Consider the following 25644-nt stretch of genomic DNA (forward strand, 5'->3'; position numbering starts at 1 on the left):
CTGCAACTGGATTACCTTGTTCTCCTCTGTTCAACAAATACTCATGTTCGCAATGGAGTTAAACAAAGCTCAGATGTCCAATATAAACTTTCTGAATTCATTCACTATTTTAACACAGCTATGAACAGCTGTGATTTTTAAAAACTCATGATGAAAATGATCCCTTTTCAAAGTAAGTAGGACTGACCTTCCATCGTGCTTTTCAACCTGCGAAGACTGTAGAACTGTGGGTTAATGTTAAGTCAAGCAAAGTATTGAATTCTTGACCTTGAGTCCATAACTTCAAGCAATTTTGGGAAAGGTTTCATTCAGGACTTTAATACTATGAGCTGCAACAGCAGCATTATATCAACAGACTGCTAGCAGTATTTTTGAAATGTACCATCAATTATTTGTATTAGTACTTTGTATTATTTGACAAACAAAATTTAATACACACATTTTATACAATGTTAGGTTTTGGTGATGGGTGGTGCTCGATAGTTTTCTGGGCCATTACTAACTTCTTCAGGGCATAAGAGCAATTACTGGAGAGCCTTCCAAGGCATGCAGTGGTAATTCTATGTGTTGCAAGGACAGGGGTACTGTAGTTGCTGTGGTTAAATTAATTGTTCATTTAAAGTGCTTTAATTTACCCTATTCTCAAAGAACTTTTAATTCAACTTAGTAGAAGACTTTGAATTCAATGAGTAATTTGAATTGCAATCCTAAATCTTTTGGATGGAAGTAAACTTTCCTCTCTGCCAGTTAACTGCTTTCAGGACTGCGTGAGGAAGCAGCCTCCGCGCCCCAGTTTTATTTCCTCAGTTTCCATTTCTTCACGGTGTGCAAATAGGATCTTGTCACATAGGAGAAGGCGTTTGTGAGAATGAACAGCAGCGCTCTGCACTTTTAAAGTTTAACATTAACACTGTCGCCGTGACCGTCTTTGTTAAATAAACTTGCGAACTAAACCACCATGATCCTTGTCCGACCCCAGGACCGCTCTTCACAATAGGCTCCCTCTCCGAGTTGTGCTTCTTCAAACTAATTCTGGTGGGATCTCCCTTCTTCAGAGGCACAGAAGTCGACCTGTCTAGCACACAAGTCGAGGAATCGCCCCCGCAAGGGGAGGTCAGGGCCTCACAGCGCCATGCGAAGGGCTGAGGGGGAGAGTGAGGGGGCGCCGTCGGTTGCTTCCGGGCTGCTGTAGAGGCAGCAAAGGTAGTAGCTATCTCCGCTACCGCCGCGTTGTGAGAGCCCGACTTCGCCTCAGCAACAGCTGGTGCCTGCAGCCCCCTCCTCCTTCCTGGGTCTCCAGCGGCCGCCATGTTAGGTCGGGATGGTGAACTCCGGCTTTACTGAGGGGGGCCCGCCGCCTCCACCCTCCTCCGCCTCCCTGGTGCGTGTGGAAGAGCGAGCACCCCTGCTTCCCGGCTCCTCCCCCTCCCCTCGGCCTGGGTTTTGACAGAGCCTCTCGAAGCAGCCACTGAACTCTTCGACCGGGAGTCCCGGGGCTTATGGGGCAGCCGCGACAGGGCTGAAGGCACTGGACAGTACCTGCGTGGGGGGAGTCGCGACGTGTGCCCCCCCTTTCTCTCTGTTTCCCCACTTGCCGCCGGGCCGGTTCCTCCCGCCCTGAGGCGGAAGCAAGAGCGCCCCCACGCCCGCTGCCCGAGAGGAGGAGGAGGAATAGGCGCCGCAGAGGGCACGGGGGCTCGGCCCTTTCCCCTGGAGCAGCCCTCGAAAAGCAGGTGAGCGTCCCGAGCGCTTCCCTCACCTCCCCGCGGCGTACCACTTCCTCCCCTTTCCCTGTGAGGCGGAGACGCCTGGAGAGCGCTAGGCCCCGCATGTTCCCCCTTAAGCTCCCGTCCCGTTTCCCCCACTGGGCGGGGGTGACCGCTTGGTCGACTTATTATGGCAGCAGCGTGGGTGTGGGGATGATATGTCGCGGTGGTGCGTGGGGTCTTTCTTCTTTCCTCTGTTTGCTCGCAGAGTTTTACCTTCAGTCCCTCTTGCCCTCAACCCATTAGGATTTTTGTTTTCTGAGGCGAGATTTTGTGCGTGTATGAGTCCCGCACAATGTGGGAATATTACAAAAAAAAATTCCCCTTAATGTTTCATCTTCAAAATACACTTTTCGAGGGTGATTGGGTGTCTTTCCCTTCCCCCACTTCTCCCTTTCCGTATGTAGAGGCGGCAGCCTGGCAAAGGAGATTCGTCTTCTGCTTGTTTGCTACTTAAAGCCTGATAACAACTGTTCTGAACAGAAGGGGTCCTCCTCTTCGTTTTCCTTGGTTTGATTGACTACCCCAACAAGTTTCATTGTTAGACTTTTTTGTTTGTTTTGGAAAGGGCAAGGTAGGAAGTAGGAGTGGAAACGAGGTGATTCAAGAATCCAGTTCTGTTTTTATCCTCCCTCCCTCCAGTTTTCTCAACTTTTAAACTCCTTGAATAGCTCTCCACATGGGTTTGAAAGGATAGTCTCTTTGTAGTCTCCTGAAGCATATGTTTTATGTTGCTGATAATATAAGCCAGGATCACTCGTTCTCTTTAGAGTGAACGTGGGTTTGTATGGTTTAGCATAGTTTTTGGTTTAAGTACAGTCTATACCTCGGCAACAAAAATTGCGACTAGAGTGTTGTGGGTCAGAATAAATGAAGAAACAAAAAGCTGATTCCTAATGTGTACTTGTGTCCTAATACATGTACATTATTTTATTACAAAACAAAATACAATTGTGGTTTCCTTCAAGTGTTTGGGGCTTTTATCTTTCCACTGTGGGGGAAGTAACTTGTTTAGAAACTGAAGTTCATGTTGTTTCGTAGTATTCTAGACTAAAACAAATACAAAATATGAAGACATAACAAAATTGTGTCTGTGAACAAGGCAGAATACAACATGTGTAAGATAACTGCATATTTCAGTTTCTATATCCATGTTACATAATTTTGAAGTGTAATTAGCATCTACTTGAATTTACAATCAAAACAATTTGTCAAATTTTATGTTGTAGATATTTTTAAATATAGATAAGACATTTCCCACTTTAAAATGAATATGTACATATTACATGCGCTTATCTTTATCCGCTCTGCATGTTTAGATCTTAAATTAATTATGGGCAGTTTCACTCTTCACAGTTAACATAATATATGCTGTGAGTTTACCCATCACATTTTGTGAAACTATATAATTTAATTTGAAATTGTATTCAGATTAATGAAAAGGGAGGGACCGCAATGATTTGCAGTACTTTGGGCTTATTAAATGAAGTTACATTGTCAAATAAAAGCCATTGCAAGTTCAAAATATTAACTGAAGTAAACTTGACTAAAACAGGCTGAAACTACTTTGCAGCATGTGAGCATATTGCTTTAAATTTTACTTTGAAAACCAAACAAATATAACAGTTTATCAATTAATCATTTTGGGTGATATCCAGTATTAGTCATACTCAGAGGAAGTCCATTGATTTCAGTGGGTCTGCTCTGACTTAGTTGGATATCATCCTTAGGTTGCTATCCTGTAGACAGTTACCTGGGAATAAGCCCCATTGAACTCAGTAGGGTTTAATTCTGAGGCTATTCATAGGATTACACACACTACATGTGTGTACAAAGTTTTGAAAGCAAGAAACGTGTATTTTAGATACTGTATATGTCGTAGCTGGTATTATCTTAGAAGAGGCATTTCTTTCTGTGAAAAAAATGGAATGCTTATTTTAAAATGGTGCTTGCCATGTTCAATTTTAATAAGCAAATCTATTGGTTTTTAACAAAATATGCTGTAAGATTAATCAAAAGCACCTTTTTAATTGACTAAAAGTTTTTACTCATATTTAAACCATTGTACTGACTATAAAAAAACAGCCACTTGAGGTGATATGCATAATGTCAAGCAGATCTCTTATGTTTAGGGGGGTTAAGAGTGTAATATTTGGTTAAGACAATATTTACCACATAGGCAATGCATAATACTCCAGATCAAAGATAATCCACACTGTCTTCAAAGAACAAGTGATTTCTGATAGGTTTCATTTTTTTATTAGATAGTTTTTAATCAAACTGTGAAATCTGTCAGAATTGCATTAATTGTTACTTATAGAAAAAGTTCTTTTTGTTTAAAAACCTGTCTGCGCTTGCTGTCTAAATTACATTTTTACCTCAGGGAATGAAAAGCTAACGTTTTGAATTTGCAACCTAATTCCATGTGTTAATGGGACTTACTCCTAAGTAAGTTTGTAAAGAAGGAGTGGCTAACTCACAGGCTGGATCTGCCCCCCCCCCCAAAGTTTTCTGTAATCCCCAAAGATCCCCAACAATTTGGGATTTTTTATTTTTTAAAAAAATGTTTTTTCATTGTTTAAATCTTTGAATAACCCCCCCACACACACACTGTGGTGTTTATGCCATGCATTTTTTTTTTGGAGGGGGGCATACTTTTCAGGGGTTATTTACAGCAGCAGCAGCACCACGTCTGGTAAACCGCTGGCCACTTCCTCATTCTGGAGCATTTCCACTGTGCTCCAAAAGCTTCATATTAAGCACTTCTAGGTGTTCTTAGAGCTTTGATTCCAAAGCTCCCCTGCCCCAGAGACTCATGGAAACACCTTGGAACCAGGGGCGGGATGAAGGAAGCTGACCGTCAGAGCCGTGGTCTCAAAGCACCCTGACAAAGCAATTCCCAAAGGCTTCCCAGGAAAGATGAGGGGCAACGGAAACAAGTTTCATTGGGACCCATTGCTTCAAAGTGATGGGGATTCAGATAGTCTCTCACCCTCTTATCAGATAGAGTATCTGTGTGTGTGAGAGGAAGAGAGAGAGAGAGAGCGTCTGTCTTGTCCTGTGTGTGACTATGTGCATGTGAAAGAGTGCCTGTGGAGGGGCCATGCTCCCTTTCATTTCAGCCACGCTCGTTACTGGCATGATACCCTCACAGGGCCGGCAAATAGCAAATGTGGCCCTCAGTCTGAAAAAGGTTAGCCACCCTGGCTGTATAACATTGCAGTCCTGTACAGTTGCATTAACATATAGCAGCTCAACGTAGCTTTGGGGGTCAAATACTAATAATGCAATGAAGATTCAAAGTGCAGCTTCCAAGACCCTTCCAAAAGCTACATAAGGTAGTCAACAACTAGATACTTTTCCATTCTCCAAAAGATGAGGAAACCAGCATTAAGGACAGCCTCCATTGCAATGTGAGGAACTATGGTCTGGATAAATCTTGGAATGAGTAAGTGATGTAGGAGAGCTTCTCTGAGCTTAAAGGGTCTTTGGATCCCAGCTGTTGTATTGCTGCTAATATTGCTAAGTGAAAGTTTCAAGTTACAAAATTGGTTTTTTAAAAAAATGTTTTTATTTAATTTCAACCAACACATGAACATCACAACAGAACTAAACAAGTTAAAAACGAACAATGGATGGATACAATGGAGCATCACTAATAACTTGAAGGTGGAGAAAGTAACAGCCATAAAGCACATAAACCTTATAAACAAACGATAAAGAACAAGGTTCAAAACAGCAGTTACCAAAAAATATGAGGAATGTTATCTCTCTTATTAACAAGTCTGATTGCTTTTAAGATGATGTAGTATTTACGAGGAATATTTTTTTATATTTTAAGAATTCTTCTAATAATTAAGTGGTAACCATCTATTTTATGGATGCACATACCACCTTCTAGAAAGTCTTCTCACAAGGCTACTTACAAAAAAACCCATTAAAATATCAATAATAAAACAGTAAAATGCATATAATAAAAACTGCAAGGCTAAAACAATTTATAAAAGCCAATGGACATACATATATATTTTAAAAAAACTATTAATGCCTCCTTGAATGGAGATGTTTTAAACGTGTGTTTAAAAATGAAAAGAGAAGGGAGGAAATTCCATTATTGAGGTGCAGAAAAGGTCCTGTCTATGATACTCCCCAGATGAGTCTGATTTAAGGGGATACCAGAGAGCAAACCATGAGGTGATACTCTTAAATGTTTGATAGGTAAGGCAGTCCTCTAGATCAGTGGGTCTCAAACTGTTTTTCCCACAGACCACTTGAAAATTGCAGAGGGGCTTGGCAACAAATAAAAACATTGTAAATAAAAATGTATTGCCTTCAAGTCGATTCCAACTTATGGCGACCCTATGAATAGGGTTTTCATGAGGCTGAGAGGCAGTGACTGACCCAAGGTCACCCAGTGAGCTTCATGGTTATGTGGGGATTTGAACCCTGGTCTCCCAAGTCGTAGTCCAACACCTTAACCACTACACCACACTGGCTTCTGCCACAGTGTACTCTGTAGTCCCAACAGCATATCCCGTTGTTAATCTACATTAAAAGCACTTTAAAACATCTTAAAAACAAACATCTTTAAAAACATATTAGAACAAAACATCTTAAAAACATATTTAAAAAAACAACTTTAAAAGCATCTTAAAAATCAGCCAATATCAGCTATTAAAAGGTGCTCCTAGCCACCAATGACACCAGAGGTTTTTAAGGTTAGTGCCAGGTACAGGGGAACCCCTAAACTGTGAGTGTGGCTCTTCAAACTTGACCTGTTGAATGAATCCCATTCATAAAAATATTTATTTAGATGTTTCGCTGACACAAGTGCTCATTGTCGCTGAGAATACGGATGATGTGATACTGGTATTGATGTTTCTGGAGGTGTACTGGCAACTAATCTCCCCGTTGTATTCCATTTTAAAGCATCTGAACTTAAAATGGTTAGGCATTTTAAATTATAAAAAAATTATAATTCTATCCTCAGTATCCCCCATCCCCACCCCACGTTTGCCTTGGATAATTCTTTTCTGTCTTCCTTCCTTTTGGTATTCCCATGTGTTCAAAGATAGGATTGACACCATCTCAGCTGGAGACTATTTCCGTTAACTTAATGATTCTGGAATAAGGAGGTGCTCTACAGATATGCTGCCTTCTGCCACAGTGTACTCTGTAATCCCAACAGCATATCCCATTGTTAATCTACTTTTCAGGTTCTCTTTATTGTAGCAGGGATGTTTCCTGTGGGGTATCAGTAGGAAGACACAATGGGTGCAATACTCATCTCCAATTAGTGCTGTGACTGGCCAAATAGACACCTGTTTTCTGTTTCAATGGGACAACCATGGCTGTGCTATACAAGTGACATATTCAGAGGTATCTGCATTATAACTAACTTACAATCTGCTTTTATTTTTCATTAGTATACTGGAGGAAATTTAAACTAGTTAAATATGAAAAGTCTGTCTTTAAAAAAAATCTGTTGTTAGGGACATTTCTCCCTCTCTATGTTTAAAAGCTACTTTGTGGGGGCCATTGGCCTCAGAGTATCTGACAGAGGATACACTTATTCCAAGCCAATTTCCCTCCCCCTTTAGGAAGCCATTGTTTTTCTTTCCCCCACCTCCAGTAACATTAAGACTCATTCTTGTGCACTGCTCTCTGCTGCCAATATCTGAAGATGGCAGGAGGGCAGGTCCTGGGCTCATATGGTTTGGAGGTTTGAGCAAGGAAGTGGGGGGCTTCAAAAGACAAGGATATTTTGCACACTTAGAGGTCCCCTTGTTGGTAGAAATTAATCTTACCCTCCCCTCCCCATCCAGTTTGGGGACCCAACATGTCTGTACTTGGGACACTCACTTTTCTAACACAGAGAATCATGCAATGTATTCACAAGTAGATTTTTTGGGTTATATTCCTTGATGCAGATTTAAATACGATTTTGTATACTGTGTAGAATTTTTTAAAATGAAAAATAATATTGCTATCGTAAATAAAAAAAAATCTTTTCCTAAAGAATTAATAATAATAATAATAATTTAATTTGTGGGTCGCCTATCTGGCCAATGGCCACTCTAGGCGACGTACAATTTAACAACAATACATTACACAATATAACAATAAAACAATAAAACAGTTCCAGTACAGAGTAGTAGGCTATTGGTCGTAAAAATTTAACCCTCCCCGTAAGTCCCAAAGGCCTGTCTGAAGAGCCAGGTCTTCAAAGCTTGGCGGAATACATTCAGGGAAGGGGCATGTCGAAGGTCATACGGGAGGGAGTTCCAGAGAGTGGGGGCCGCCACTGAAAATGCCCTCTCTCTTGTCCCCGCCAACCTAGCTGTTTTAGTTGGCGGGATTGACAGAAGGTCCTGTGTGGCTGATCTTGTTGGGCGGCATGGTTGGTGGCGCTGGAGGCGCTCCATCAGATAAACTGGGCCGAGACCGTATAGGGATTTAAAGGTTAATACCAACACCTTGAATTGGGCCCGGAAAATAAATTACACAGGCAAATGACTTGAGGCATTTCCAGAGGGCCCATAGGGTTCTGCTGGGCCACAGAAGTATTACAAGACCTGTTCTTTTATGTAGTTCTTATCTTTAACTTTCAAATTTGCCATAGAATATACTGTCAGACAATGCAGACTGTCAGAACTAAAGTTCTTATTGTAGTGATACATAGTTATAGGCTATACTTGGAGAATGGAGAAGCTGCAGTAACCGCAAAAGCCTCAGACTAGTATCTGGTTTTCTGTTCTTGTTTCTGCAGTATGTGACAGAGGAAATTAGGTAACATTATTCTTCCTGGCATGGCTTTGTTTCGGTTGCTCCCTAGAGGTGAAAATGTTTTGCTGGGATTTTGTTATGTTGTTATATTATTTGCAGCCACATATACAAGCATTTTTTTTTCCTTTTAGTAAACTGTTAACAAATAAATAAGCACAGTTGGACTTTTTTGCAATAAAATCTGAAAATCTGTCAAACTGATGGAAGTTTGCCTTTGAGAACAAAATATCCTGTATTTAAAATGATATCCTTTTAATTAAAGAACAAATTATTCCTTGTCCAAAATTAAGAATTCCTAAACATCCTTTATCTGTACTTCTACTCAAACAACAAGCTTATTATGTTGTAGACTTACTGGGCGATCCTATCATCCTGCAATGCCAGAGGCCACTTAGGCCAGCATAATATTGGTGCACCTTAGCCAGGATAATATAATCACCCAGTAAAAAATTGAGAGGAAAATCTTGGTGCATTGTGCCATTGGTGTGTGTCAGATGAAGGCAATCTGTACACAGTATAACAGCACCCAACAACATTTTCCATCGCCACCACACATAAGCAAAGCACAGTGTATGGTACATAGGCACACTATAGCATATTCCACTGCGATGCAAAAAGAACCCAGCAGTTGTGAGCCACTGGAAATTCTCGCACACAGGAGTTTGAATCTTTTTATATCACTCACATAAACAGACTGCTCAGAATCATCCCTTTGATTGTCATTCATTGGCGATCACTCATGGCCGAGTAAGATTGTCTTCCAGGGTAAGGTCTTTAACAGTGGGTCCGTAAGTGACTGTGGAGGCCAATTCTGGATCCACACAGCCTCCCACAGTGAGGACATAGGTTTCCAGATGGAAGATGGTCACAATGAGGATTTGCTTGACGTGCCTTCCGCTTAGCTCATTTGTTTCTTTCACCCTGTACTCGTGCTTCTTCAAAGTCCATAGCACCTTTGATAATGGCCGACCTCCAATTGGGACGCTCATGGGCCAAGGCTTCCCAGTTCTTGATGCTCATGTTACATTTTTTTAGATTAGCTTTGAGAACATCTTTAAACCTCTTTTGTTGTCCACTGATATTCCATTTTCCATCCTTAAGTTGGGAGTAAAGTAGCTGCTTTGGAAGATGGTGATCAGGCATTCAAACAACATGGCCGGTCCAGCAAAGTTGATGTTGGAGGATCATTGTTTCAACACTGGTGGTCTTTGCTTCTTCCAATACGCTAACATAAGTCCGCCTATCTTCCCAAGTAATTTGCAGGATTTTCCGGAGGCAGCGTTGGTGGAATCTTTCAAGAAGTTGGGAGTGGCATTTATAGATGGTCCATGTTTCACAGGCATACAGTAAGGTCGGTAGTACAATGGCTTTGTAAATAAGCATTTTGGTCTCCCTGCAAATATCCCGATCCTCGAACACTCTACGCTTCATTCGGGAAAATGCGGCACTAGCAGAGCTCAGACGATGTTGATTTCAGCATCGATGTCAGCTTTTACAGAGAGATGGCTGCGAAGATAAGAAAAGTGATCGACATTCTCCAGCGTCGCACCATTAAGCTAGATTGATGGTGCTACAGAGGGATTGGTTCACACTTGCTGATGAAGCACTTTGGGTTTTTTGATGTTAAGCGAGAGGCCAAGCTTTTCATATGCTTCTGCAAAGACATTTAGGATAGTTTGAAGATCTTCCTCTGAATGTCCAGAGACTACGTTATCATCGGCATATTGAAGTCCTACGACAGAGGTTGTAATTACCTTACTTTTTGCTTTCAGCCTACTGAGATTAAAAAGCTTTCCATCTATTCGATATGTGATTTCCACGCCAGTGGGAAGTTTCCCCTCAACAAAGCATAGAATTATGGCGATGAAAGTAGCAAATAAGGTCGGAGCAATGACGCATCCCTGTTTGCCGCCTGATCCCACTTTGAATGGATCACTTTGAGAGCCATTGTTATCCAAAATTGTCGCCATCATGTTATCATGGAGGAGTCGCAAAATATTCACAAATTTATCAGGGCATCCAGTTTTCAGAAGGATGGTCCAGACAGCAGTTCGATTTACAGTATCAAAGGCTTTAGTCAGATCAATAAACGCCATATACAGAGGTCGGTTTTGTTCCCTGCATTTTTCTTGAAGCTGTTGTGCAGTGAAGATCATGTCCACTGTCCCCCTGGAAGGGAGGAAACCATTTTGGGATTCAGGGAGGATGTCTTCTGAGATAGGTAGGAGGCAATTTGCGAGGATCCTTGCAAGGATTTTACCTGCGGGCAAGAAAAGAGATGCCTCAATAGTTCCCACAATCTGTTCTATCACCCTTCTTGAAAAGAGTGATAATTATGGCTCCCTAAAGTCTTCTGGGATCTCCTCCCTCATCCAGATTGTTTTGATGAGTTTATGAAGTTGTTGTGTAAGTTCTGGCCCACCTTCTTTAAAGACTTCAGCAGGAATCCCATCAGGTCCACTAGCTTTGTCATTCTTCATTTGATTAATGGTTTTACTGACTTCATCCAAATTAGGGGATACTGCAAGCTCATCTCTAATTTGTTGTTGTGGGATTGTGAGACCTCATCAGCCACAATAGAGTTACGCTTAAGGAGGTCATGGTAATGCTCTTTCCAACGCAATGCAATAGACTCTTTGTACTTTAGAAGTTTGGTACCATCTGTTGAATGTAAGGGATTTGTACCATAATTTGTTGGTCTGTATATGGCCTTTGTGGCATTAAAAAACCCCGTGCATCATGAGCATCTGCAAAATGCTGGGTTTCTTGAGCTTTCTTTATCCACCAGGCGTTCTTAAGTTCTTTAGTTCTTCTTTGGACCTCAGCCTTTGCACTGGCATAGATGTTTTTCTTAGCGGCACAGTTAATGTCTTTTTGCCATATCTGGAAGGCTTTCCTTTTCTTGTCAATGATATGTTCAATTTCACTATCATTCTCATCAAACCAGTCCTGATGTTTCTTAGTTTGCTATCCAATAGTTTGTTCACATGCTGCAATAATGGAAGTCTTCAGTTTAATCCAGTGTTCCTCAACATTTGGGAGTTCTGTAGGTAGATGTTTCTTGAGAGTTGTTTGAAAGCAATCTCGTTTAATAGGATCTTGAAGGGCGTGGTTTTCTTCCTTGGAGCCTACGTTGAGGAATAATATTAATGGCCATAGTGGATCAAATTAATTGGTGATCTGTCCAGCAGTCATCGGCACTCGTCATGGCCCTGGTGAGGAGTACATCGCGATGATCTCTGGCATGGACAATTACGTAATCCAGGAGATGCCAGTGCTTTGACCGAGGGTGCTTCCATGATGTTTTAAATTTATCTTTCTGGCAAAAGAGTGTGTTTGTAATAACAAGATTATGCTCTGCACATTTAGTCAGAAGTAGAATGCCATTCAGGTTGCTATTGCCAACTCCTTCTTTCCCAATGGTTTCTGGCTATAAATCGAAATCACACCCGACTCTTGTATTGAAATCGCCGAGGAGGATAATTTTATCCTCCTTAGGTATCTCTTATAAGATGGTGTCTAGCTGGGTATAAAAATTTTCACTGATGTCTTCATCAGCATCTAATGTTGGTGTATAAGCACTTGGAATAGTTGCCTGCTGGTTTTTGGCGAGTTTTAATTGGAGAGTTGAGAGTCGTTCATTTATCCCAGTAGGAACTTCTGAGAAGAGCATCACAAGATCATTTTTAACAGCAAAGCCTACTCCATGTATTCGTTGTTCTTGTTCAGGTAGTCCTTTCCAGAAGAAGGTGTAACCTCCTTTTTCTTCCTTCAGTTGTCCCTCTCCTGCTCTTCGAATTTCTTGGAGTGCTGCTATGTCAATATTAAAATGTCTCAACTCCCTCGCGATGATGGCAGTCCTGCGTTCAGGATGTTCACTATCCGTATTGTCCACCAATGTCCGTATATTCCACATTCCAAAGTTCATTTGTCTTTTGCGGCCGCTAAGTGGTGACCCCATTGGATGCTGTGATCCAGTCAGGGAGAAAGATGAGGCAGAGTATGTTTAGGGCACCTTTTCTAGCCCCCTCCCCATACAGGGTGAGCAGAGTGGATCCTGAATAGGACTGCTCAGTTGTGGATATAGCTGCCAAACTACTCAACTGCCTCGGTCCTTGAGCCAGGACGACTGAGTCTGTATCCACCGCCCATGTGCTGGTCCACAACTAGGGGCTTCTGGATTTCACAGTCCTGCCCCCGTTGCCATTCGCCGATCGCCATGAGACTTTTGTTTTGTTTTGTTTTGGTTGGAAGACGCCTGTGTGTGAATTTGTTTTATGTGGGGAGATGGGTGCATGATGATCAACACACAATCTTGACAGAAAAAGACTTTGATCCGGTGGCATGGATACCACAAAGATTGGAAGTATTTTATCTGCTGCAGCCTTCATCTGCCTTCACAGCTGTTGTAAGATACACATTGTTATCCTACGCCTGTTCTGCGATTCAGGGCTGTGGAGTCGGTACGTCAAACCTTCGACTCCGACTCCTCTATTTTTCTACTCTCCGACTCCGACTCCTTCATAAATGGCAAATGTATATTGATTTATGTTAAAATATTAATATTAAAATATTAATTTTATTTTGAAGCCAGAGTAAGTAAATTTCTGCTGACTCAGACTCCAACTCAAAATTGCTTCCGACTCCGACTCCACCCAAAATTGCTTCCGACTCCACGACTTCGACTCCACAGCCCTGCTGCCGTTGAGGACTTTCTTGGATCGTTCTTTGCCTGGTTCCTCTCCCTTGACCTTACCGCCCTGGGTGATCCTGCTGGGAGTACATGACTCCTGACAGCATCGCTCACAGGGTTCATTGGAACACTCAAGCCCACTCATCACTTCAAGGTGACGATCCAGCAAGGGATCTTTCACTGTACAACATAAGGGAAGGAAAAGGCAGCAATATATTGCAGCATCCAAAGAGCTCCCTTGGGAATAGTGTTAGCTAAAGAACACACCTCCATGGTACTACAGCTCAAGACCTACTGAAGCAGAGGAGCCTTTTGCCTACATGGAAAGGAAAAAAAAAATGAACTGGCAATAAAGGAAGTCACAACTGTCTCACAGGATTATGTCCATCATACAGGGTGTGAGGTGGGGATACAGGAAATGTAAGTTCAAGCCCCACCATGGGTAATGGCAGGAATAAGGCCCAACTCACTGTTTGCATGCCTGGCCAGCAACAGTTGTATCAAAAGGGGAAAAAAGATGGTTCCGGCAAGACTCAAACCCATACCACAGAGGAGTTCCCTAATAATTCAGCCACAAGAATAGATGTGAGATGGATGTATCCTAGGGTATTTATCATCTGCTAGTTGGTCACACAAAAACAGCCATATAGACCAAAATCACGTGAATTATATAAGGAGCCCTGGCCATGTCAAAACAGTAGCAACATGGCATGCAGAGAGCCCCAGATTCATCCAGAATGTGGCCACTCACCAGATAGAACTGGGAGAAATTTACATAGGCACCTTGAAGAAATGATTTGCCACTCAACAAAATAAGTGTATTTGAGCCAGTTGTCTGGTTCCTGCAAAAATTAGTCTTTTGGCTCCCCTGTTCCCCTGGCAACCAGGTAGGCCCTGAAATCCTAAAGGGTAACAGCCTGTCACTGTTGAAAGTGCTGAGCTAAATAGACCAATGGTCTGATTCAGTATAAGGCAGCTTCCTATGTTTCTATGAGGAGTTGTTGATCCCGAGCCATGGAAACAAAAAGTTTCCTGTTGCCCCTCCCATCCAGCTATATCATGATGCCAGTGAGACTGAACAAGGAAGGGGGTGGAATTCTTATCTCCTAGCCCCTAGTAACAAAGAAAGAGGAATTATGGCAAAGTGAACATTTGTATTGAACAGCATCAAAGATAGACCAGAAAGATACACTGATGTGACTGTCAGCCTTTTTGTCCCAGCAGGACTTTGATAGTGACATGACAGAGAGAAGAGTAGTAGGCATGGTATGCTTCATGTTTCCATCCCCATATTGGGTGAGTCTTCACCTGTTACACCACTGTCATGGAGCTTGCAAGAGTGCAGTAGCTATTTGGCAAGTAGGTTGACAAGCTCACAGGAGAACAGCTAGAAGACGTCCTCCCTTATGGTTTGGGCAGAATTGGGCTTTCCAAAGGCCCTGTCCTCTGCACCTGTGAAGACTAAAGGCGGAGAAAAATGTGCACTTGAATACATAGTCTTGGGAGCTGGCTGCATAGTGTTGAGCCCAGGGGTGTTGAGCCCAGCCTCTCTCTCCTGAGGATCAAGGAGGGGGAAGGCATGAGTTGCAGGCGCCTCAGCTGTCAGTGGGCATAGACGATCCAGCTGTTGTTGAGTCTAGCCCAGACCTTGAGGAAGAGAGTGAGCTAGCCGCCCCATCAGTTCCCACAGATGGCCCTGCCCCTCAATGGAACAGCACTCAGCCATCAAGCACCCCCACTGAGCCATTAGGGGAGGATTCCGAAAGAGCAGTAACTCCTCCAGTGCCAAGCAGTATCCCCAGAGACGCCCGACGCTTCCCAGCCCTCTGCTTCCCCGCCTGCAGATGAGGACCCTGTTCTGTCTGATGAGCCCGTGGAGACTCGCCCCCCCTTCACCGCGCTCACGACATAGGGAGAAGCGGACAGGGCAGAGGGCATGTGTGTGAAGGAGTGAGAGGTTACGCTCCAAGACCTCTCCTATTTAAGACTGCCGCGCTGTGAATGGAGCATTGAGTCAACTTTCATCACACGTTGCAGAGCATGTCTAGAGGGGAGTTAGGGACTTGCAGTGAGTTAGCATAGGGTCTTTTCTATGAGGCGCTCAGCCTTTGATGTATCCATTACGTTAATAAAGCAAGAGTTCCTTGCACCCTCGTCTCCGACTCATGATTCCCGCTCTGAACCGGGCACATAGTGTTTTTCTGTGATGGAGTGATTCTGTTGCCCTTGCCTTAGGCTTTTCTTCTTCTTCTTTGTCTTCTTTTTCTTCTTCTTCTTCTCCTCCTCCTCCTTCTCCTCCTCCTCCCCCCCCCTTGTCGTGGGAGAAACTGTAGATACTGAAACAGTGTTCACTGTTGTGACTGACAATACTTATCCCTAGTTGCACATCTGCAGGCCATTGGTATGTTATAAACTGGATTGTGGAGCCAGAAATCCTGCAAAGCCATCAGTGAAGGAATTGGACACTGCATTACCAGAGACTCTAATTAGAGCATATCGTACCCTTCTTGTGAGCAGTCTCTGTACAGAAACATTTAAACCATCACCAAGACTGCACTGTGCACAAACCTCTTTGTAATATACTGCTAAACTGATCCCTAATTTGCCATCATTCTTAGAATGGTGTGCATAGTCTGGAAAAACTTGTTTGCTGCCCAAAGTTCTTCATTTCCAGTCTTTGCACTTACACTTCACTTTCTCTTTCAACAACAGAAATTGTTGCTAAATGTTACTTCAGTAATACCATCTCCACCACTTTGGACCAGAAGCTCTCTTTAGACTTACTATTGTTATTACAGTAGGGCCCCACTCATATGGCGGGTTACATTCCGGACCCCCACTGTAAAGCGAAAACCGCTGTAAAGTGGAACCCATTGAATAGAATGGCACGCAATGCCTGAAAACCACCGTAAAAGCGGAACAAGTGTTGTATGAGTGGGGCTTTAGTCTAATTGCATCTAATTGAGACTGCTGTATTAGCAAATCACTGTAAAACGAATCACTGTAAAGCGGGGCCCTACTGTATTAGATTTATATCCTGTGCTTCCTCCCAGCAGCAGCCCAGGGCAGCAGACTTTTAATTTGATTGTTCAGTTTACATGGGCAAGAATACCTCCTGGATTACTGTTCTTCAATCTTGGGTTCCCAGATGTTGTTGGACTACAACTCCCATCATCCTTGGCCATTGGCTGGGGTCGATGGGATTTGTAGTCCAACAACATGGGAGGACCCAAGGTTGAAGAACAGTGTCCTAGATGGCATCAGCAGTTGTAACTGGAACATGATTAAATCTCATAGTGATTATGTTGAGATAATTCTAACTCCTAGGGCTGTGTGGGAACAGCTTTCATCCACAAACACCAAATAATAGCACAGAAGCTCCACATTGAATCATCTGTGTTTGTTGTGGAACTTTTGCAAATTCCTTGTCTTGAAACCATGTTAAAATCCTGGATTTGGGCAAATCTATAATGTATTTTAGTCATGATGGCCTTGGATTGGTTTTAGTATCATCTTCTTCATTATCATCATCATCTTTAAGCTGAAGTTCATTACTTGGACTTCCATGTTGTTTTTTATTGGATGTCTAGGCTTGGAATTAAAGACAATGAACTGACTGACCAATGATACTATGGTAGGGGCTGTGTGATGGCTGGATCAATAAACTCCTTGAGCTCAGAATAGTACTTCGTGGCTGAATGCATCTCTTGGAAATTGCATGAAGAAAGTTGTTCTAGATAGGGCATGGGATACATACTCATCAGCATCTGCTGAAGTAGAAAGTCCCACCTTAGAGTTCCCCTCATTGCTAAATATGTGTTGCCTGCATGTCCACATTTTCTGTGTGCCCACTGATACTTTCCCTGTGAGCTTAGCCATCTGATTTACCTCCTGTGGACCAATCTTCTCACCAATGGTACATAGGTCCTACATGGCTTAATAGTCAGCTTATTGGCTCTCATTTAGCCTATTTATTACCCCAGCACTTATAACATCTAGTACCCTATCTAATGTGATGAGAAGGAGGTAGGTGTAAGCAATATACTAATTCACTCCAAATATCCTGATGACCTTTTCAAATGGTTTCATGTAAATATTAAACAACCTTAAAGGCGACTGAACCTTGTGGAACTTCACAGCATAAAAGCCATGGGACAGAACAGCTGTTTTCCAACACCACCTTCCAGAACTGATTGATCCAGTAGGAGTGGAACCAACAAAATGCAGCACATCCAATTCCTACACACAGATGATTGATCCTGAAGGATAACATAGTCATAGTATTGAAATCTGTTGAGAGAATCAGCAGAGTTGCAACCCATCTGTCATCTATCAGGATATCAACATATAGTATAAACATTGCATATAAAATTAAGAACAAGAAAGACAAGAAAAAATCCTAACATAGTAGACTAAACAAAATATCCCCTAGCCTTCAAGAAAGAAAATAAAAATCAAGTTTAAAAAAGCTTATTTATAAACATAGTAGATTAAACAAAATCAGCTCATTTTTAATTACAATGTAATAAAGCAAAACAATTAAAAAAGCCAGCCCCCTTTATAACAGAATTTCATCTAGCTACAGTTGAAAATAGATGTCATTTAGTTTACTCAAACACACCCTTACAAGATCCACACACTCATGTTCAAACATATCAATATTCTAAACCAACACATTCAAGCTTACTGTTTTAGCATACCTCAAATCACACTCTACAAGCACTCACATAATTCAATTTCACATCCTAAGACCAGCACACTCACATATCCATGCCATGAGAACCACTCAAATCTACATACATACAGCCAAATAATGCACACACACACACTGAATAAAACATTCATACCAAACATTTCCCCTTGTCCCTCACTCAAGGGTGCAGAAACTATCCCCACAAGGCTCTCACTCTGGGGGTATAGAAACCACTTTTTCCAACACAGCAGGTAATGACACTTCCCTCATCTCTCAACTGAGGAACAAAAACCACTCAAGTATCAAATTTGCACCCTAAAGAAGGGCATCAATCACAACAATTTGTTGGTTTGCCTGTCTGTCTCCAGCACTTGCGACAATGATTTTTCGGGGGGGGGGGAGGGATTCCAAACTGACTCCAAGTGTGACCTTAAGTGCTCACTTAGTGTCACACTCTGCATGACTCCGAGGCGCACTCCGAGGCCCTGCTTCAGACAGCCTCTCCCCTTTATATACCTGGAGCAGAAGAAAATATGGCAAAGTTGTGGGCAAATGGCACCAGCTGCACCAGCACACAGAATCTTTCCAAACACACACACCTAGATGTTTTTAAAGAAGACATCTCACTACAGCCTTCTTCAAGACATTAAATATATTTCCTTTGATACAGATGTAGAAGGTACATGTGTAGATTGAAATGTAAATTATATATGAAGTGACTATGGTAGCTTTCCTATTTCTACTGAAAATGACACATGCAAATATGCATCTCTTAATATTACCTATTTCTAATAAAAAATATCAGCTAAAGAAAGTCCAACTGCACTCTGTGGGGATTACTTTTGAGTATGCATAGGACTGCCCTGTCAGCCATATCTTTTAATATCCCACAAACCATACTGTAAAGAGCTAACTCTAATTTGGTAGTGTAATGTAGCTTATGCAGTTTGATAAAAGAGCAAAAAAGGGAGCAATCGAAAATGTATAACTAGTATATTTTCAAATGAAAAGTAAACATGGGTTGGTTGGTTTTTAAAAAGTCAGAACTTTCAGCCACCCCAGAAACATTCTTTATTTGTATCCTCTTCAGCTAGCTTCATCTTTTGAGAGCCCCACAGTGATTTTTAGAAAATCTTGCTGCAACTTCTTTGTAACTGAAGCACATTGTCAGTCAACTCAGCCTTCTCCATGCTAGCCAGCTACCCCTTAATGAAGCAATTCAACTCAGTGAATAGAACTCATACTTTTAAGGAAACAATTGGCTAGCAGAGACAGTGCCAAATTGTTTTAACTTTGCACAAGTGTGAAAGAGTGTTGTAAAAAGACACTGTCAGCTAATGTTGGCATAAGTTCTAGCTATCTGAAAACTGCTCTAAATTGATGAGTGCCCTATTTAAACAAATGTGAATATAATAATTTACAGCACACAATTTGTTAAATATTTCTGAACAGTTTTTTTTAAAAAAGCCTAGTACGCATCTTCCTTGAAGAGCTATTTCTATACTGCAGCTGCACATCATATACAGTGTCTTGCAAAAGTAATCAGACCCCTGACCAATGCTCTCATATTACTGAGTTACAAATGGTACATTGTAATTTTGTTCTGTATGATATTTTATTTTGAAACACTGACACTCAAAATCAATTATTACTTTTGTAAGGCACTGTATTTGCCCTCTCAGCTGTCTACATGCAGATTCAGAGGCGACAAATGAGTGTTCTCTACATGGATCCTCTCCTACCTTGCCTGAACCCATCCCAATTTGCCAACCCCCCTATTTTTTGCACACAAAAATCACACACACAAGCAAAACAAAGTTGAAACAGCAAAGCATCTAACCTGTAGACAGAAAGTACAAATGATGTAATGGTTCATAAACAACTCAAAATGTTTACTCGTCAACATTCATCTAACATACCATATAGCTGATAATATCCAAATTTCAGAAACCTGGAAGGATGAACAATGATAAGCAGTTTAAACAAGATACGTTATCTCAGTTGAATTGTTGTAAACTACTTGCCATTTCTACAGTGGTAATGAAAAACCTTGTGCAACTAGAGTAACAGAGCAATCCTGTGCTCATATCAGAAGGAGAGATATACCACTGCTGCACTGGCAAATCCTGCAGGTGCTTAGCCCAGGAGGAGTGGGGGGGGGGAATACCCAACCAGAAAATACAAAAATGAGGTTAAAAACAACAGAAACTTAAAGCAACCATAGAAACATGACCAGACTGCACCAGCAACAATGCCCACGTGCTGCCCACACACAGAGGGAGTCAAAAACTCAACTACATGGGCATGAACCCTGAATCACCATGCACACATCATGTAAGATGATGTCACAGCACTGCCATGCCATCAGCCTCAGCTGTACAGCCAGCTACAAATTTTAATGTGGTTGGTATTGTGTTTATATAATTGGGATGTTGTTTCCGGTTCCGCCTCGACCAGGGTAAGACGTGCTCAAACTTTCTCCCGTCTTTACCTTTCCTTTTCGTCTCCCACGAACCCGTTGCTGAGTGTTTACTATCTCTGGGACTTAAGGAAGACTGCCAGCTCATATTTCAATTCCTTTCTGCTTTCGAACCCCACTCCTAGCTCCCTTCTTGGCTCCACGGCTCGGATTACTGCAGAAGCCGGAACTGGCTACCCCTCCGTACTGTAGCAAGGGACTATGACAGGATTTACGATAGTCTCTCAAGCTCTCTGCTCCATGAAGAGAAACTAAGTCATTAAAGCTCCCTGCTGGGTTGAGCCATTCAACTGCGGCAGTCCCTGAAATGGTCGTCACACGGCAGAAACACAGAGAAATGGGACTATTAGAAGAGGATGAGACGCTTCACCAATCTACAATTACTCACTTTTTCTCCCCCAAACCTAATCTAAACTCTCAGCCAGAAATTCCGCCTGATTGGTCGCTAGATCTGCAACTTCCCAACCGTATGGGAAAAGACCACACACACTTTAAAAACTTGGCTGAGGAGTTACAAGACACAGGCTTTCATTACTCAGCAGAGGGAGATATCCCCACCGAACTGATAACAATAGACTCTCTTCATGAAACTCAGGATTCCATTACTCCATCTTTAATGACACAATCTCCTCTTGAAACACACTTCCTAAAGTCCACTGCTGACTCACGCTCTCTTCCTCTGGCCGGAGACGATATAGTGTTGGAAGAATTAGCCTTGATCAAAGTTTATATCTCGGAGACCAACAGCTTACTGACAACACTGGTACAAGCTACGGGACAATTACTAAGTAATAAATCCAGTGTTAATAACCAGCTCCCTACTCTGCCCTCCGGTTATTTTCCAACTAAAATGGCCCCCAGGAATAGCTCTAAAGCTAACAAGTCACGCAAGACAGCCCCTCAAGGAACAAAAAAACCCAAGAACGTCAAGAATGTTAAATTTAACCCAGGTAAGAAAATGAACTTCAAACCCGTATTCAACCTTCTGGGTTCCCCCCCCCGTTCCCTCTCGATGACCTCACATCCTCCACCTGATAACCCTCATAAAGATGCCAATCAACAGAGATCTCTACGCAAGTCCATCTGTTCATCTGATAGACAACTTTCCAAACCTGAAGTACCCAGAGGGAACCCCCTACATCCTACTAAGAACTCACTGTCTCCACTTTCTGCTAACAATGGAACGAAGAAACCAGTATCTACTTTTATCACTAAAACGAAATCCTCCTCTTCCATACCTTCATGCGCACCTCCTGATTCCCTCCCGTGGAATCTAGCGCTACAACCTCGTAAACTGGCTGCCACCGGCCTATACCAGGACTTTGATTCTCGGTATCTGCCCCCGAGCATTCCCTTTCTGGATTCCTGTTTTAGCCAGGCCCGCTTGGATAGCCGACAGAAGAGCTATATTAACTATACAACCAACATATCTTCTCATCCATGCTCATGGAGACTTATTATAACATTTCACTCAGCCCAATTGAGAAACTGGATCTACGAAGTAAGAGATAAGCTTCAGGAACAAGGCATCTTGCTTCAACGTTATTTCTTAAATAATTCCCCCCCAAGCCCACTAATTCCCTTCTACGCTACTATCCCAGACACCCCTACAGTTATTCCCCCTAGCCTTTTGCAATCTTCTCCCCATCAGAGTCGATTTAAAGGAGCCTCGAGGCTAGAAACCAGGACTACCAATAGCCCTACTCCCCTAGACAAGCTATTGCCTGCTCCCCTTCCAGAGTCAACTATCTCTACCTCTCCCCCAAGCCAACTGAGCTTATCAGATGACTCTGTAGCTAACGCCTCTTCTCTTAGTATGCTAGAGGGTTTTCCTAACGGAGATGAGGCTTCGGCCTCCTGCTCCTTTGCCACACTCCCCCCCCAGCACCAACTAGATATTCTTCTCAGACTAGAACGTTTTAAGGACCATCTACTAAATATCTTCAAAGCGGGTGAGCCTGAGAAAGCTCGACAAACTATAGAGTCTGACTCCGCCCCTATCGAACTCTACGAGCCCAGAGAAACAAACCCCCATTCCTCATTCTCTCTATTCCCTCTATCTGACTTTCCTAATCACAACACCCTAGAGCCCTCGCACTGACAACCTAAACCCCGTTACCCCTCCCCATCTGACCTCTCCTTCTTTCCCCATCCTAGCTCCAACAGGTCCCTCCCTTCACTCAGTCTCCTATCCTGGAACATAGCAGGTCGGACATCTAAAACCAATTCACCCGATCGTCTACCATTTTTGCATAACTTCGATGTGATTCTATTACAAGAAACGTGGGCAATGGATGCAATCACACTGGAAGGCTTTTCTTCAGTTGTGCTCTCAGCAGTTCCCCCCAAAGGCAAAGGCAGACCCAGTGCAGGACTGGCTATTCTTTTCTCAACTTCTTTAACTGCAACATTTTCCAAACTCCCTTCTTGCAGTTCCATGGCCATGGCTGCTTTGATAGAACTTAAAGACCTGTCTTTTGTATTGATTAATGTCTACATTCCCCCCTTTCCATCTAGAAGAGAAATCTCCGAGGCTTGGGAGACTTTGGAGTACTATATCCTGGACATTGAAACACATCATCCATGCACTCCTTTTGTCATAATGGGAGATTTCAATGCCAGGATAGGCCCAAACAGCACCGCCCTCCTCTCCTCCAACCTCTGGGATTCCACTGATCTTATCGAACACTGGACTTCCCAAGAATGGTCTTCAAAAGACCTAAAGTCGAACTACACTGGCACCCGCTTGCTGCAATTGGTCGGCTGCTTCAACCTCTCAATTCTGAATGGCCACCACAAACATGATGGCTGTGCGGAATTCACCTTCATTTCGGGCCGAGGCAGCAGCTTGGTAGACTACGCGCTGGTTTCCTTTCCCTTATCCAGTGCCATTGCCCACTTTGCAGTGGGCACAAGACTTGACAGTGATCATCTTCCGTTAATCTTATCAATTTCAATCCGAGACCCGATCCACTTAAAAACTATCTCAACATTTAATCACAACTCTGTTAAGCTCAGACACACAAAGGTCAAATGGTCCCCAAATATCTCTTCCAGAATAACAACCTTTCTGGACTCCACCCCGGCCAAGGAGATCAGAGAAAATATTCTGAAGGACTCAGAACCGCAAATCAAACTTGCTGCATACTCTGACCTGATTCTTGCTTTGCAACCTATACTAAAAAATAACTACCATGAATCTAAACCCCGAGGCCTTTCCCACTCTGCCCGCTGGTTCGATAAAGACTGCGTGGCCACTAAGAGAAACCTGAGGAAGATTTATATGACATATAGGATGCTCAATTCCAATCAACTTCCTCCCACATATTACACTACTAAGCGTCAATACAAAGCACTCCTGACTTCTAAAAAGAGACTAGCTATTCAGGCCGGCTGGAAGTCACTAATCAATGCAGCCAAACTTAACGATTCCAAGATCTTTTGGGCCCTGGTCACGGACGCCCTCTCTTCCCCGAATCCAGTTACCTGCCATATTCTCCCCCAAGAATGGGAAAAACTTTTTTCAGACCTTTTCAAGGAGCCCACACTATCTCTTACCGAAAAGCTAGTCCCCTCTAGACCCTCAGATTTACCCCTCTGGCCTCCAGTATCCCAAGCGGAGATCATGTCAATAATTCATAACCTGAAGACCGGAAAGGCTCCAGGGCCTGACGCAATTCCAGCTGACCTTCTGAAGGTGCAAGCTGCATGGTGGTCTCCTCTTCTCTCCAATCTTTTCACCTCAATAAATAGCCATGGCAGCATCCCAACCACATGGCTGGATGCCATCGTGATCCCCATCTATAAAAAAGGGCCACAAGAGGATCCCAACAACTTCAGACCCATTAGCTTACTATCTATCATTGGGAAACTTTATGCCAAATACCTGAATGGTAGGCTGACCACCTGGATCGAGGAGAAGTCCATCCTGGGGCCGGAACAGGCGGGCTTTAGAAAACTGAGATCCACTCTTGACCACTGTGCCCTGTTACACCACCTGGCCGAAAAATATTCTAGTCTCCACGGGAATGGGCTCTACGTGGCTTTCATAGACCTTAAATCGGCCTTTGATTCGATACCCAGAGATAGGCTATGGTCAAAGCTCCTTCAAACATCTATAGACAAAAGACTCCTTTTTCTTATCTTCCAACTCTACCAGCCCTCCACCCTTCGGGTTCACTGTAGAACCGATGGCTCAGTTACCAACCCTATTTTAGTCAATAGGGGGGTGAGACAGGGATGCATACTGGCCCCTACTCTATTCAATCTTTACCTAAACGATCTGAGTCAAGCCGTTAACTTCCACCCTCCCAAAATTGCAGAACATGCATGCCTTCTATTACTATATGCCAACGACACGGCTCTACTCTCCCTATCCAAAATAGGCCTCAGAAGGCTATTCCGTTCCTACATGGCCTACTGCGATCTGAATCTCCTGACCATTAATTATTCAAAAACAAAGATTTTGGTGTTTTCCCCTCGGCGCTCTACTCCGGTCTGGAGCATCAATGGCCAGAAAATCTCCCAGATCAGGGAATATAAATATTTAGGAGTAATATGTCATCCCACTTTCATGGTCCCCTCATATCTGTTCCTCTGTGTCCACGGCCAAGGCTACGGCTAAAGTGCTACTCCGCTACTTTTTCTCAAAAGGGGGTCAATTCATACCAGCTGCCATCAAAGTTTTTGCTGCTAAAATCGCTCCACAGCTCCTCTATGGAAGCCCAATATGGGCTAGCCATTTCTGCTCCAAAGTGGAGGCGGTTCTCTCTAACTTTCTCTGTTCTATTTTCAGCGTCCCCCGATGCGTCCCCAATGCAGTCTTAAGGTTAGAGGCAGGGCTTACGTCCTTGGAATGCCAGACCTGGTCCCGCACCCTATGCTTTTGGTCCAAGCTGGCCTCTCCTAACCCTAAGTCAGACTACCTTACCTATATCCAACAGGATTCCTTTAACAGCTCCTGGGCCAAAGCAGTCCAACTCAAACTCTCCTCCATCGGCCTCCCACTGCTATCCCTAACTAGATCAGACCCAACTACAACTAAGGCCTCTATCAACAGAAGACTCAAGGATATTGATCTACAAATGGACACAGCTAAGGCCTCCACCTCCTGCTCCCCTTTTCATTTTGGTCTGAGCTTCTCATCCCCTTTTCCTGCCCCGTACCTGACTTTTTTAGACCTTCCATGCTACAGACTAGCTTTCTCACGGGCCAGGTTTAATTGCCT

General features: G+C 43.0%; 1 protein-coding gene across 1 annotated transcript in view; it reads left to right on the plus strand.

The window, feature by feature from the left end:
• Positions 1-1085: 1085 nt before the first annotated feature.
• The window catches only part of YES1 (YES proto-oncogene 1, Src family tyrosine kinase), a 61249-nt gene continuing 36690 nt past the window's right edge, over positions 1086-25644 (plus strand). Inside the window, exon 1 of the mRNA XM_061596424.1 lies at positions 1086-1733. The gene's annotated coding sequence lies outside the window, so the exon portion shown is untranslated. The remainder of the gene's footprint in view (positions 1734-25644) is intronic.

This window comes from Rhineura floridana, chromosome 1, assembly GCF_030035675.1.
Source record: "Rhineura floridana isolate rRhiFlo1 chromosome 1, rRhiFlo1.hap2, whole genome shotgun sequence".
Taxonomy (NCBI): Eukaryota; Metazoa; Chordata; class Lepidosauria; order Squamata; family Rhineuridae; genus Rhineura; species Rhineura floridana.